Source organism: Camelus dromedarius, chromosome 22 (genome assembly GCF_036321535.1).
Source record: "Camelus dromedarius isolate mCamDro1 chromosome 22, mCamDro1.pat, whole genome shotgun sequence".
Classification (NCBI taxonomy): domain Eukaryota; kingdom Metazoa; phylum Chordata; class Mammalia; order Artiodactyla; family Camelidae; genus Camelus; species Camelus dromedarius.
This window is the reverse complement of record NC_087457.1, coordinates 20,445,050-20,461,804: the sequence shown is the minus strand read 5'-3', so window position 1 is coordinate 20,461,804 and position 16,755 is coordinate 20,445,050. Positions and strand designations below refer to the sequence as shown.

The 16,755-nt window shown below is 34.4% G+C and overlaps 1 long non-coding RNA gene across 2 annotated transcripts in view; it reads right to left on the bottom strand.

Annotated features, from left to right (window-relative positions):
* Positions 1 to 16,755, bottom strand: part of LOC116149164 (uncharacterized) — a 121,695-nt gene that overhangs the window by 38,076 nt on the left and 66,864 nt on the right. For both annotated transcript variants that reach the window (XR_004132795.2, XR_010377233.1), the window contains exon 2: positions 1,224 to 1,318. This is a non-coding gene — a long non-coding RNA (uncharacterized LOC116149164). The remainder of the gene's footprint in view (positions 1 to 1,223; positions 1,319 to 16,755) is intronic.

Below are 16,755 nucleotides of genomic sequence, written 5' to 3'. Positions count from 1 at the left end.
GTTACAGTAAAAATCAATCTCAACCTATCAGGAGTTTAAACAATAGCAATAGCAGGAAAAACTATTTCTTGTTCGTGTTACATGTGTTGGCTGTGGGTCTATTCCATTTGGCTTTTATCCCATTGTTCTAAACTGCGACCCATGATGAAAGAGCTATTCTAATTTGGGATACCATGCTATTGTGACAGAGGGCAAACTCAGAGGAGGCTGAAACAAATCAATTACATAATTCATTGACAGTCTCTACTCTCTGTGTACAAATGGCATAAATCACGTCCACTCATTTTCTTTTGACCAAAACAATTCACATGACTAAGCCCAGTAATGGGGATGGGAAAGTATACTCCATATACGATTTACCAGGGGGATGGGAAAAATCACATAAGCAAGGGTGCTGGAATATAATTATATTATGAGAAAAAGAGCTGATATCTATGACAATAATGCAGTCTTCCACAAAGTGAAAGGAAACTACTCCACCCCACCCCATACACACAGAAGTAGACATCTATTCAGAGACATTTACCATCTCTATTCACAATTCTTCTTCTAGGCCTACCATATATCGAATTACAGAATGCCTTATTAATTGCCACTGTATTCCATACAAAATATCCTTTGATTAAGAGACATATGTTATAGCAATGCAAAGATGGCACAGAGAATTCATAAGTCTTGGCACATCTTTTATCACCATAACATATTTGATAGCACATTCAATAGCCTACAAGATTGGGATGTCAATCAAAAAGATGTACTACTATACCTCAAATCAGTGGGTGATATATGGTGCAATCTCTGTCATAGATGGGACACATGTGTTTAAGAACCAAAGAGTAGAATCAGGAGTGATATCTCCCACTATTAAAATCCTAACACATTGGAAGGATTTTAGTTCCCCATCTCCATTAGTATGAGCTCTCTGAGTATTTAGATTTCTGTACTCACAAAAGGAGTACTTCCACCAAGAAATATCATCATGATTTCATTAAATCAAAAGGTGAGACTGCACTCTGACAAGTTTGTGTTCACTCATCTTTTAATCCCACAGGCAGAGAGGGGCTAATTGTGTTAACTGAAGTCACTTTCTTCACTCACTGTAGTATAAATTCATCATATCATTTTAATCTAAAGATTAATATTCTTGCATTCTGGGGAAGTTTCTCTATAATTTCTTTGGTTATTTCCTCTTATAATTTCCTCTTTTTCTTTATGAAACTCACAGTAGTTGCATGTTGGGCATCTTAAATTGTTCCTTATTTTTCTTTTGTTCCTCTTCTATTTAAATCTGCTTTTTCCTTGTTATTGCAGTGGAAGGCTGGAAAAGATAAAGCAATAGGTTTGATTAGTAGAAAAGAATTTAACAAATTTTAATATATAGTTGGGCTCTGGAAATAAAAAATATCAATATTCCCAAATATTAAGATTCCAGTTTTTAAGAACTACTTAGAAAAATTTTGAGGCATTGGTTGACATTTTAATAGCATAAAAAGGATAGAAAAGTAAAGATTCTAAACTCTAATAAAATCCCCTTCCTGTTCAGTTTTCTATTATTTTATTTCCACCTTCTATATTTAAGCTTTATCCTATATCTCAGTATTTATTTTTATTGTGAAATATATCATACTTACAACACAGTGTAAGACATATATGTGTATTTTAAAGAACAATAATAAAGAGAACATATGTGTAAGTAAGACCTGAGCCAGAAATAGAACAGCATCATGCCTCAGAAACCCCCTTTCCCAACATAACTTTCCTTCTGTTTCCCACAAAGAGTGGTCTTGTTTCTGCCTTGCTTTATCATGGTTACAATAACCTTGTCCAACGCTGGTGTTGTGTGAAATTGTTCATGTCCAACAAGAGAACACTACATCCTAGCTGTTAAGAGCCAGGCCACCTTTCTGCTATTTTTAACCTCTTCTTTTTCCAGTTCCCTCTTTTGTCTAAGGCCAAAGTCAGAAGGGAGGACATTAGTCCAAGATATCCACATCTTTACCATTGCCAAAATTTTGCTGTTGAGAAGGTTGCCCAGATAATGTGTCTGTTTTTGGCCTGGAGTTAGTCCCTTCTGCTCCTATGTTGCAGGATAAGTTGCCTAATTATGACTTGACAATGACTGTGCAGTTGCATTTAAGGCTCTAGATAGGATGCACAGACTAATGGCAACAGAGGCAGATACCAGGAATAAAATGGTTACATTAGCTCTTGTAAAAAGCCCCAAGTGAGGGAATTAGATATCCAAAAAAGGCAATGAAAACATGTCTGAAAATCCAGCTGGGATTCTTGTAGAAGTGGACTGTTTTCTTGAGCCCAGTCATGGACTATTCTATTTGAAGTACATTATTTTAAAAAGTTTAGCAAGAAGGGTTTGCTAGAGTACAATCTCCCTCTCCTTGACTAAGCGAAGAGGCAATCATGTGATTATAAGGACCCTTATGATTATATTGGGCTGATAATCCAGAAAAATCTCTCACTTCAAAATCCTAAATCATATCTGTAAAGTCCCTTTTACAGAATAAGGTAAAATATTCTTAGGTGCCAGGGATTAAGACTTGGACATCTTTGGGGGCCATTATTCAACCTGCCATAGTCTGCCTTCTGACCTTGAAGCATTCACATCCTTTTTGCATATAGAACACAATCACCTCATACTAAAGTCCCCAAAAATCCAAACATATTACATTTCAAGTCCAAAATCTCATGTAAGTGTCGTTAGCTGCAAAGTCCCAAATCTCATTATCTAAACCATCTGAATTCCTTGAAAAATTTCTCTCCATCTGTGGACCTGGTAAATAAGTTTTATTTACTTCCCAAATAAAAGTGGAGGACTGGCACTGAATAACAGTTATGCATATTCTCCTTCAAGAAGAGAAAATGAAGGGAACAACAGAATTCCAAGTAATTTCAGAATCTAACAAGACTGAATCTATTGGTTTCAAGGCTTGGGAATAATCCTCTGTGGCCCATGGCTCTGCCTTCAGAGTCATCCTTTTTTCATGAGAGGTTAAAACCTGTTTACAGTCAAGCAACCTATCTTAAAAATTACATGCATAATATACAAACATATATACATTATAATGCAAACAACATGGAGTTGTATGAATAAAAATCAAATAGTCTTATTATTTGTGCCACTGCAATCCCAGCTACTTCACACTGGATTTATCAGTCGTTTCTTATTTTTCAAGACATTTTATATGACTTTACATATATGTGCATATATGAATATATATATATAAAGAAAAATAGAGACAATTTGTCCTGGTATTTTAAATATTATAGGAAAACGGCATTTGACCAGTTTATTTGCTAATGTCTTCTCTGTGGTCTACAGAAATTTAATTTCCAAAGAATATGCCAACACTAGTCAAGAATTAATTTTTTTAGGAGATTCTAAAGAAAATGTCACGATTTCCATATTTATAAAACATTTCAAAATAGTTCAAAGTATCCTAATTTCCAGCTCAGCCGTTTTTTTTTTGTTTTTTTTTTTTTTTGCAATAATCATACTTTGCCCCCTTTTTGCCAGCATCTCACCTGCTCATTCATCTCTACTTCAAGGACAATTTCTAGTATGCAGAGGTAGAATATATCATGGATACATCAACTCCCAACAAGAAGTAAGACTGCAGTATTCATGATACATTCCATCTATTTCTTTAACAGCAGAGGCCCAATAATTTAAAATAGAATTGGCAGCTAACACAGGAGTGTGAAATCAGTGTTGGCACCAACAGAAGAGTTTTCATTTCGGTTTTTAGTCACACTCTCAGTTTCTCCTCTCACTGCCCTGGTGTAAAATATTCCTTTCTTTTTTCCCTTTAACAGGTGTTACTAAGTGTCAATTTTCATGCTATGTTCTTTGTCGAATTTTTGAAAGATGTTTAACCTTAACAGAGATTTTGAAAAAAGGATTCTCTGTGGGAACTAAATGTTATTTTACATCAGTCACATCAGGCTTCTTATGGTTATTTTCCATTTTGTGCAATCTATAGAGGTCATAAGCATCAAAAAGTGAAAGGGCTATGTATTCTAACAATGTTGCCTGTTCAGTTTGCCATTTCCACTGCATTTACATTCTTCAAAAGTGTTGAATGTAACTTAATACAAGTTCTCATAAACAGAATGTGTTGTATTGAAAGAAAAGTTTAATCAAGAATCTAAAACATCTTTGCTATTATCCATGAATTTATTCTGTTATGTGAGAAATACTGACCTTGGGGAATAGGGGGAATTTATTGGAAGGATCTATGTATCAAATTTAGTGAGTAGAAGTAAAGCAGACATATTAGTAAATTCAAAAGAAGCCATAAAATTCTGCCAAAAACTTATGGAGAGAAAGAAATAACTCAAGGAGGGAAAACAAGCAGAAGCATGGACAGCTCTTTTAATCTTTAAATTAAGAGGAATGAACAACACTAAAAATTTATCCAAATGGAATCAAATTCCCTAATGTCTGCACTAACACATGTAAGTGAATTACATAATACTTAGACTGAGACAGAATCAGACATAAGCCAGGAAACTCCACACCCTGGAAAATAGAAAATTTAAGTGCTGTATAAATGGTTGACCATAACTGAGAGGAGGTGGAGACTCTTCATGGGCCACGTCAGGGTCCACAGCCAGGACTATGGTCTGATGCCTGTGACCTAACGCATGAGTGGGCGAGACTTCTCCCAGGCTTTTTGGCTATGATGATGGTGACAGAACCAAAACCAAACAGTGCTATAGTCCAGTCCCCAGGGATATAGAGCTGTTTCTGGGTCTATAGCTAGGACCACAGTCAGCAAGTCAGCCACTTGGGTGCAGACTTGTCTTCTCAAAATGACTTTCCTTGTTTTTGGACTTTACCAGGATTCTGCCATCTCCTACTTGGATCCCACGGCTCCCATAAACACACTTTTGTCTGTGGAAGGATGCCAAATTCTTGTTGTTGAAATGAGGCTACAGGGGTTATCTTACACAACCATCTTGCTGAAAAGAAATTTCTCAAATTTAAAATAGTCTTCTTTAATTTATAAAATATATGTGAATAAATTTAACACAAGATATTCAAAACTTTACATTAAAAAAATTAAAAACCACTAAAAACTTTGGGACATTGTGCTGTACAACAGAGACTGACATACTGTAATTGACTGTACTTCAGTTAAAAAAAAGAATAAAACTAAGAAAAATGTAAATAAATGGAGATATATGCCAAGTTCCTGGATTAGAAGATGAAATATTTTTAAAATATCAATTATTCCCATATTGATTATAAATTAAAGCAATTCTAAACACAATTTCAGCAGGCATTTTCTCAAATAGAAATTTACAAGCTAATTCTAAAATATATACAGAAAAAAATTTTTTTAAATTCAACTCAGTGCTAAATCACTCTTGAAAAAGAAAGACAAATTTGGATTGATATTGTTCTCCTAAACTTATTAAAGGTATAGTAGTGAAAACAGACTTACACATATATGGTGAATAATTTTTGAGAAAGATACTAAGGAAATTCAATAGGAAAAGGTTAGGGTTTTTTTTTTTTAAATAAATATGTTAAAAACTGGATATTCATGTCAAAAAGAAATGAATCATGGCTCTTATCTCACAACACACACACATAGAAATTAATTTGAGATGGACAACATAAAAGTTAAAATTATTAATTTTTGAGGAAAAAAACATAAAAAACTTTGCCATTTTAGGGGTAGGCAGAGATCTTTCAGAAGGACACAAAAGGCACTGGCCATTAAAAAATGGATACATTCTTCAAAATTAAATTTTTTTCAATCAAAATATACTTTAAGAAATGAAAAAGTAAGCCACAGAACAGAAGAGTAGAAAAAATGTTTGAGATTATAAATTATATATATAATTGGCTCTTGAACAACACACAAGTGAAAAATCTATTACAACTTTTGACTCCCCAAAACTTAACTACTAATAGCCTAATGTTGACAGCAGTCCGTACCAATAACATAGTCTATTAATATATATTTTGTGTTATATGTATTGTATATTATATTCTCACAATGAAGTGAACTAGAGAAAAGTGGTGTTATTAAGAAACTCATAAGGAAGAGAAAATACATTTACAATACTGTACTTTATCAATAGCATAAGTTTAAGTTGTCTGTTTACAAGATGAATCATCTTATCAATAAAATATTAATCAGTCAATCTAAGAAAGAAATGGAAAATTTTATCTGAGCCAAATTGAGGATTATAACCTGGGAAGCAGCCTTTCAGAAAGCTCTGAGGACTGTTCTGCCTGTTAGAGGTCAAATCACAGTTATATAAGTTTTTCAGACTGAGGGCTGTGCATTAAATGACATATTATTGACAATTTACACAATCCAGATCTACTACAAAGCAAATAGTGGGACATGGGTAATTGCGGCCCCTTACAAATTTAATAGGAAGTTTATCTCTTACGGAGTTATGACCCTTGATGAGATTAAGAAGGAATGTTTTCTCCTGAGGAGGTCTGGTTAATGCAGATGCACAAGACACACTAAAGTGGAAGGAGGAAGCCCAAATGGACAAAGAAAAATTTCATATTTAAATTTTTCTTGTCCTGCCATAAAATATTAATTTTATTTCATTAATCTGGTTACAAAATGAATTGTCTGTCAGTACCTACATCAAAATTGTCTTATATGATACAAAACACTGTAGGTGTTACTTGTATTACTAAAACTAGATATCAAGAATAAAAAGACAATGTCAAAAAGAAATTTATATTTATTCATAATTATAATGATTCATGCATTGATAATGAAGCAGCACTGCCATGACTGCTTTATGGTTGCCTAGTGTAATCCATATGACTGCTTTATGCAGCCTAGTCTATACACTAATGAATGAATCATTACAAACATTTTATGGTAACAATATTAAAGCCATTTTCATAATATAGTATTATGGTATTGGAATCATTGGTACTTTTTTAAAAAATATTTACATGTGATGATAGGCTGACAGGGCATACTGAATGATAATGTAATTCTTTGAAAGCAAAGTTATAAAACAGTAAGAAAACTAACACATTATTAATTTTATGTTAAATGTCACTCACCATATGCCGATGTAAGGACAGACTAGTATCTACATATATTTTATGCATTCATGACATACTTACTTTTTCTTTTTTTTTTTTTGATATTCCTAGGCTACATGATTCATCTACAAGATGTTTTTAAACAATTTTTTAATTGAAGTAAATTTGATTTACAATGTTCCAGATGTACAGCAACTATAATACTTTTCAAGTTGTTGCCAATCTTAGAAAATTTTTCCAATGTATTTATTGAAAAAAATTCACATATCACATATAAGTGGACTTGTGCAGTTCAAACCTGTGTAGCACAAGGGTCAACTGTATACACACACACACACACACACACACTTATAAATACATACATATTATTAATATTACCAGCTGTATTATCTGTATTCTGCCTATTTCACAAGATTATTTTTCTTGCCTTACCAAACGTGTGACTGAGCCTTTGATAAGAATAATAATGACTAGGTGACTTGAAACAACTGACCAAATATATAAGAGCAATGATTATAATAGTGTAGGGAAGAGGCAACAAAAGGGAACTATCTCCTGGACCATAACAGACTAGGAAAGCAGGTGGTCCAGAGGCTCTGGGCTACTGTTAACAGGGTGTAGTCCAGTAATATCACACTGAGTGACCTATCAACAAAATCTTCACCTGACCTGGGAATGAGCATTCCTAGCTCCATAGGACAAACTGATCATGAAATGTCTCCCAAAGCTTGATAGAAATTAAGATCAAAAAAGAGGGTACTGTAAAAGAAGGAATGCTGCCCACCTTCCATTTCTGTAAGAATCAAGTCAATAGTAACTGCAATCACTGACCTACAACACACCTTGAAAGGAATTCAGGACAAAGATCAGGATGAGGCACTTTGTGTTCTGGGAAAATAGGCAGAACTGGCTTTCAGATAATTATACATTTTCAGAGAAAAATTTTAGGAACCTAGTCTCTTGCATCTTCTCATATTTAGAAAAACACAAAAACCATTAACTAAGATATCTGTTCCCCAGGAATATCAGTTACCTTCCACCAAGACACAAGCCTGAACTACATGTACCTTTTCACCAAAATCAGATATATACTGGCTTCCCCATTACTTCCTTAGAGTAGTCCCTGGAGCTTTCTGAAAGACTGTCTCCCGGGTTATAATCATCAGGTTGGCTCAAATAACAATTTTCATTTCTTTCTTAGATTGACTATTGATTAATTTCTCATGAACAAGATCAAGACAATATGTACCAAAGGAAAGTAGTGGCTTGGGATAGAGAAGGAGAGATAGTGACTACAAGTATGTAATGGAAATTCTGGAGTGCTGAATCACAAAGGCTCTTTCTTTGATCAAGGTGTAGATCACTCAAGAGTAGTCAGTATACAGACATTTATGAAGCTATACACATACAATATACACACTTGTATTTCAATCCAATCTTTAAAAAATACTTTTTTGTGAAGTTACATATTGAATAATGCAAAGAGATATTCAACATCTTAACCTGAAAAAGTAAACAGCTCGTTGATGACTAAGGTAATGATTGGTTCAAGCAACTGCCACAAAGTTTTGGAGGCAATGTGGTTTTATAAAAGAATTCTGAAGCTGGGCTCAGGAGCCATTAGAGTCCTGGTTCCAATTCTAGTTAAAATTTAACTTTTATCTAATTATTTAACATTCATAGACTTCATCATTTTCACCTAGAAAATGAGAGCATTAGATGATCTATATGGTTATTTCTACCTCAAAAATTCTTTGTATCTGTTCTGCAAGATAGATGTTATAGTTTACAATTGTTTACTTCTAATGCAATTAAAATATAGAATGGTAATATAATATTTAATGATTTTATTTAATTATAAATAAAGTCAGAAAAACAGTTTGTTAAACTCTATCCCTTTGGCCTTGGCAATCACTTAACATTTTGATTAAATAGTAAATGAAGTCTATTGAAGAGCAAAGGAAAGCTCAAGTTGCTTAATGCCAAAAGCCCTATTTGGGCACAAGTTTCTCTAAATTTCAATGTGATTTCATTATATGAGGTTGAATATATTTTACAAAAGGCTTCTGTTTAGAGGGACAATTATCCCATCTTCACTTTAATGATTTCTAAATGACACATTAACTGCACTGGTATTGATTCAGATAATAAAATGGCAATCAGCATTCAATGAATTGGATAATTTTCTTATGAACGTGAGGGCCTGGTGTCTATCTGCTTTTATATCCACATTTTTATATCAGCTCCCAGGACACCTTTCTTTCACAAACCATTAAGTTTCCCAGTGTGTGGAAGCTTTTGGATTATTTAGCTTATCCTAATAAAATAGTCCATTCAATATAATCTCCAGAAAAGGTAGATCACATCTGAAAAGATTTTTATGTATCTCTCTTTTTACAGCAATAAAATGATGTCAATTGGTTCTACAAATGCCCAAATAAACGTTTTTAGGAAAAAATTTTAGGCATCATGACTTTTAATGTTTGTTCTCAAACCTGAGCCAATAGATTTATGTAGTAGGATTTTTCTTACTGCCAAAAAGCCAAAACAAAACAAAAATTAAAGGTCTCCATATTGAAAACTGTAAATGTTAGGAAAACAATAAACTTCATGGCATAAGAGCTATTAAAATTTATAGCAGCCATCTATCATGAATTTTCACTTTGAACATGAATTATCCATCCATTTAAGCAGAGGATTACTGTTTCCCTTAAGCCACTTTCATAGCTGCTATGGACTTGACTTGGTGGGTTCGAAAATCCAACTCTTGTGAGACTCATTCTTACCCTTCTCTGTCATTTCCTAAGGCAGATTTTAAGACTCCAGAGTCATATGGGGCTGCGCCACCAGAGTCATATACTCATCTTTCTACCAACATCTTCACTTGAAAAGTTTCATGGTCACAAAATCCAAAATGACCAAAACTAACTCATCATCCTCTCAAATCTGTTCTGCCTGGTTCACAAGGACTCAGTTACCTTGAGTTATTGTATCCATTAGAAATAAGTGAGCTGGGGTTAACACTTTCGTCTCTCTCTAGCTTCTTATGTAATTGGTGCATTTGCAAGAAATCCAGTACGCTTGGCTCAGTTACTTCAGTGCTTATCTTCTATTCCATCTACTGCAGAGAGGATGCTCTCAGATCTGCTTCCCCACAATGCATCTTTGAGGAAGGCATCTGAATAATAACTCTGCCTGTGACTGTGTGGGTAAATCTGTTTATGTCAGAGGTAAAGAGTAGAAATTCATTGTGCCAACATATGTAATTGATACACTTCAATTCACCTTTATCTATAATACTATTACTATTTTGAACTCCACTCATTCCTATAATATCTTTCCATTTTGGGAAGAGAAGAGGGGATTAAGCAAACAGCGGGCTCGCCAAACCTGTGTGTGTGTGTGTGTGTGTGTGTGTGTGTGTGTGTGTGTGTGTGTCTGTATATGTGTGTGTATGCGTGTGTGTGCATAGAGAATTCAAATACCATGATATTTATACTTTTTATTCTATTAAGATATAATTAAATACCATAAAATTAATCTTTTCAAAGTGTGCAATTCAGTGGGTTTTGGTATATTCACAAAGTTGTACAACCATCACCAATATAGAATTCTAGAACATTTTCATTACCCTCTAAAATACATGCCATACCCATTAGTAAACATTTCCCCTCTGCCTTCTCTAATTCTTTAAAAGTACTAATCTACTGATTCTATAGATTTGCTTATTCTGGTCATTTTATAGAAATGGAATCATATACTATTGGACGTTTTGGTCTGGCTTTTTTCATTTAGCATATGTTTTCAAGGTTCCAGGTTCATCCATATAGTAGCATGTATCAGTAGTTCATTCCTTTTTTATAGCTGAATAGTATTCCACTGCATGGATATACACATTTCATTTACCCATTCATCAATTGATTGATACTTGGTCTGTTTCCACTTACGGTTTTTATGAATAATGCTGCTGTGAATATTTGTGTACAATTTTTCAATGGACCTATACCTTCAATTATCTTGGGCATACATCTAGGCGTGGAATTGCTAATTCTATGTTTAACTTTGAGAAGCTGTCAAACTATTTTTAAAATGACTGTACCATTTTATATTTCCACAAGCAATATTTGAGTGTTCCAATTTTTTCACAACCTTACCAATACTTGTGATCCATCTTTTTTTCCTAGAGCCATCCTAGTGGATGTAAAGTCGTATATATCATCATAGTTTTGATTTGTATTTTCCTAATGATGTTGAACACTTTTTTTTCACATGATTATTGGCCATTTGTGTATCTTCTTTGGAGAAATAGCTATTCAAACCCTTTGCCCATTTTAAAATGTTTTTATTGTTGAGCTGTAATGATTTTTATATATTTTAGATATTATATCCTTATCAGATACAGAATCTGCCATTATTTTTTCCCATTCTGTATATTTCCTCTTCTCTTTCTTGAGAGTGACCTTTGAAGCACAAGGTCTTATTTTTGATTCAGTGCAATTTACCTAATTTTTGTTTGTTTGTTTTTGCTATATTTGTTACTTCTGTTTAATCAAAAGTCATGAAGATGTACATTAAAATTTTATCCTAAGAATTTTATATTTTGATCTCTTAAGTCTCTGGTCCATTTTGTGTTAAGAGGAAGGAGTTCTAGACCTACATTTTAATCCTTCTCAACTTGAGAGAGAAAGAAAGGGATATTATTCACTGGTCCTTTGTAAATTCAACTACTATAATACAAATGCTAATGACTCCAATGTTTTTGTTCTAGTTAACTCAGTCTTTCAGCTCCAGTTGTTTCCATGCAACTTCTTACTGACCGAATTCTAGGAATACCTTCAAGCATAAAGTGTGTTAAACAACCTTCATAACAACCACTGCACTCCATCGCACCACCTTCCCACACCTGGAGAGCAGACAGAGCCTCTGAACTCTCTCTGCTTCCAATCTTACTTTCTTAAAGCCCATTCTTTCCAAAGATGCCACATCAACAATTTTAAATAGACAACAAATCAAGTCACTTTACTCCTGGAAACACTTCAATGGCCTCCCTGGAGAGTGATTTTTGTCCCGGAGGGGAAAAAACCGGCAATGTTTGGAAATAATTTTGGTTGTCACAATGAGGGGAAGGTACTATTGACATCTAGTGTGTAGAGGCTAAGTCTGCTGCTAAACATCCTACAACACACAGGACAGCCCAACAACAAAGGATGATCTGGCCCCTAATTTCAGTAACACCAAGGCTGAAACCCTAAGTGTATTTCACTTGAAATACAATACAAAATTGTTACTACGGACTAGAGGCTTCTTCATCTCAACTCCCCTTTACCACTTCTCTCAGTATACTCCAGCTAGACATTCTGTTTCTTTAAGATACAAAACTATCTTCTGAATCAAAACCTTTAAGTCTTTCATTTGCTCTGCCTAGAATACTTCCTCATCCATAGATTTTTGCCAGGTTGACTCCTTCTTATCGCCCAGGTTTATGTTCAAGCATTATCTCCTCAGAGATTCAAGCTTTTCCAACCACAAGGAAAGACAGAATTTTAAAACAAGGGATTATAGGGGAATCATAGGAAGACAAATTGATGATAAAGAAAATGAAGGGATTATAGCCCATATTTACAAATAGCAGATGCTGAATAGCTAAAACATATCATACATGCAATCTCTTTGAAGGCTGAGCAGCCTGGGATTGGCAATGCCATACATAAATGTTCATTCATAGTTGGGAATTGAAGGGTGGACATGTCAGTAGGCCAGAAGACTGAGATTTACATCAGGATTTAAACCAGATGGGAAGAATGGTAAGGGAGGTGAAGAAGGGACTTCTAGAGCGTGAAAAATATGAAAAGGAAGTCACTAAGATGAGTATTGAAAGTAAAGTAGAAATGTTTTATAAAAGCAAAGAAATACAAGATACAGACAATTAAGTATGTCAGAGGTTCAGATCGCTGAGGCAGTAATTCCCACTGGTAATTAGATACAAATTGTAGCTATTCCAGTGAGGATAAAAATAGAATTAGATGGAAATCCATGCAGATAAAGAGATTTAAAAGAAAACTGTCTGTGGGAGTGATAGAAGAGTCACCACATAAATATTTAATTCCCCAGTGATGATGACAGAAGATTGGCATGAGAAAGCTTCAGATTTTGAGCTGAAATTAATCAAGAAGGTGTTAAGCAGGACTGAAAGTTCTTGTAAGTGAATTCATACCAAATAATAGTGGCTGCCTGGAACACTCACTGTATTGAGAATGAATCTAAGGCTGGGCCAGGCTCAAAAGGAAAGTGACCTATGGGAATGGAAGAAAGAGTAAGGGGTGGCCCCTTGGGATTACTCCCCACTGGTATGATAAGGAATACCAGCAGTTGAAAGATTAAAAGAAGTATAATAAAAGGGTATGAAAATCCTAGACTACTAGTAGGGGAGAGATGATAATCAGGAAAAGTTACGTAGGAGAAAGTGTAGTGGAAAGCAAAGAGAATGTTGAGTATCATTTCCAAAACCTATGCAATAGGGATGATAGGAGGAGAGGGAAGCTATGTAAGAGGACTGATGGAGAACTGAGCAAACTGGGCATGAGGGATGGAAGACTTGGATTCAGTTACATAGGGGAGGTGAACTTTTTCCATGGAAATCAGTCAAATAAGCCTTTAGAGAACTTATAACTCAGAGATTTTGATGAGAATGATTTTTGGTGTTAAAAGCTAGGCATCTTCCCGGTCTCCCTGTAAAGTGGCTGTGTTGGAAAGACTATGGAAGATTATTTTCCTCTCCACATTCTCCTAAAAGAACAAAACAGGGTAGTTTTTTTGATTGTTTGTTTGCTTAATTGCAGAGAAACATCTGCCCCAGATAGCCTTACCCTATGAGTGAAAGTTGGAGTTGCCATAAAAGTTATCATTAAGCCTCATTATTTTCTTAAGCTGTTTTTTAAGTTGCTTTGTGTTGATTTCCATTACATAAATACCATCAAAGGAAAGATGAAGGATTTTATCATCAGTTAAAATGTCGGTTGAACTGAAAATCAGTGGGTGGAAGAGCTCAAGAGCCACTTATGATTCCAAAACTGAGGAGACAAAGCCAATTGAGTAAGTAAGTGTTGCTTTTAAACACTGCATTTATTTTGTTACCTAGGCTAAGGAAAATGATATTATGGATGGTCCTTCCAGGATTGAAATTACAGTTGTTCATAATTTTGACATGTCTTTCTAAAGCACATGACTCACTTTAAAGGGAATCTGCCTGGATGCACTCACAATATCTCACATCAATAATAAAAGTTCATAAAGGACCTTTGCATTTTTATTCACAGATATGTGGCAAGTTTCATGTCATATGTAAGATTAATATTCTACCATTACCTAGAGGATCCTAACAAGATCTTTGGTGAAATTCACTTGTGATATGAATAGTATTATTTTTCTAGACATAAAGATCTCAGACAATGAGGTCATTGATAGTACAGGCTTTCCTTTGGTAATATGAGTTGTTTGCAAAGCTTTTCCTAAAGCTGACTCAGATTCACATATTTTTCTATCATACAGACAGTTACTTCTGAGCCCTTGGGAGTGCTGTCAGTAAGCACTTTCTCCCATCCCCATACCTCATGGAATTTTAAGAAAGACGCATGCTTATTCCATCATAGAAGAAAATATTTGGCCATAATAGGAGTTACATTTTCAATTCCCACAAGGTAAAAGAGGCAGGTATATCATTAACAGCCTTTCTTCTGCATACTACTAAAATACATAGCATTGTTAAGATGAATGGTTATAATTTTCCAAGAAATAAAGTATTAAAGTAACATGAAGAGCTAAAAACACTATACAAAAATCAATGTTCTCATCACAGGATAGAATGAAATATGATTTATGTAAATAAATTTTTACGTGACATTACGTATCATTTTATTATTTAGCATCTCTTCAGAATGGATAGTGTGCTAAGAGCTACATGTCTCAATGGAATATTTTACACACATAACATATACATATATATTTTCTCTTGGAATTTATATGTAAAATAATCTAAAGAAGGCCATTTTAAAAATCCAAAGTATATTTTATTTAACCCATACATATAATAAAAATGAAACTTGTAATATTGAAGATTCATTTGAAATTTTGTAAGACTTCATCAAAATGAAAAAAAACTAAAGACTAGCATGAAAGATCAAAATCTCAAGTTACACGTGTTAAACTTCAGTTAACAGTCAAACATTAGGGAAGAACTGTGGATTTGTTCAGAGTATTCAGTCTAAGAATGTAACAGGCACTTACTTACATGCAAATACATAAATTTCTATCTTAGCTGTGTAGCTACAGATAAGTATCAGATAGTGGGAAAGACTATTACTAGATTTTTACTTGTTTCTTAAAGATCCATTTTCAAAGTTAATTAAGCACTGTTTTCTGCCTTATGACCCTCCTTAGTGTAGCCTAATAATGATGTGATTACAACCAGCAACAACATTTCAGTGGCTTACGATAACACACATGCATCTGTCACTCACACTAGGTGGCCATGCAGGTCAGCTGTGACTCTGCTCCCAGCCACTGCCATTCAGGCTGAAGGAACACCCTGATCTAGGACAAAGCAGATCTCATGCAAGAAAGGAAAGAGGGGTGGTAAGGAAACTGCTGGCAAAACACAAGACATCAGTCTGGTGGTGGGAATAATCCTCTCATGGGAAGGAAGACTCCAGGGGGAGAAAAGTAAATCAATGAAGAGTAAATCAAGCCACCCCAATACAGAAACATAATTTTTACTTGATACCCTAATTTCAGTGAGAAGGCAGCAATTTTAAACAGAGAGGTTAAAATGGACAAATCTTAACTGCTTCATTATTCTTAACCTTCTCTGGCCCATTTCTGAGGCTTTTAAAGTTGTCTTATTTACTGCCTCTGCTTTCAATTAAATCCCTCATCTCTGTGTTTATGCTTTTTCCTGATAAACTGGCTGTTTTCTACTTATGTCTTCAAGGTAGAGAGTTAACTTTACTCTTCTGAACCTGACAAATCTAACCAAAGTTTCTTGGGAAGAAAGAGTAGAGGTGATCTTTTTTGGCAAATAGGGTATTTTCATATACTGTGAACTTTGCATTTTTTTAAAGATACATCTATGGAACTCTTATGAAGTAATTTTTCTGAAACAAGTATCTCATAGAATTATGAATATCTTTCTTTTAATATCATTTTTCATAAGTTTACACAGAGAAGCTGTGATGATGAACTATTTTGTTGATCCCAATGAATAAAAGTGCACAAGCAAACTTACGACTACGCAAAATCGATTGGAAGCATTCTTTTATTTAAAAAGTGATGACTGATTAATGTATCTGAAAAAATGTGTCAAGTGTACAAAACTGGCAGATATTTTACAATAGGGCAAATTAAGGAATATCAAAAACTAAAATAAAGTAAGATTAAATGGCTTTTAGTTACACATAACTTAATTGTTGTATTTAGACTCTTACGTTTTAATGAAAATATATAAAATAGCTTACACGCTGGATAGTGACTTTGCCCTTTACCTACATAGTATGTCTTTTCATTGGCCCAACAGAGTGTGTATGAGCAACCTCTGGTGATGGGAAAGGACTGGTGTAGAGCAAGAACCACCCAAACTCTTCATGTACCTACTCTGTTCTGAGAAATCAGAAAGCCCCAGTTTTTTCTGTCCTTTAGTGTATCGTGTT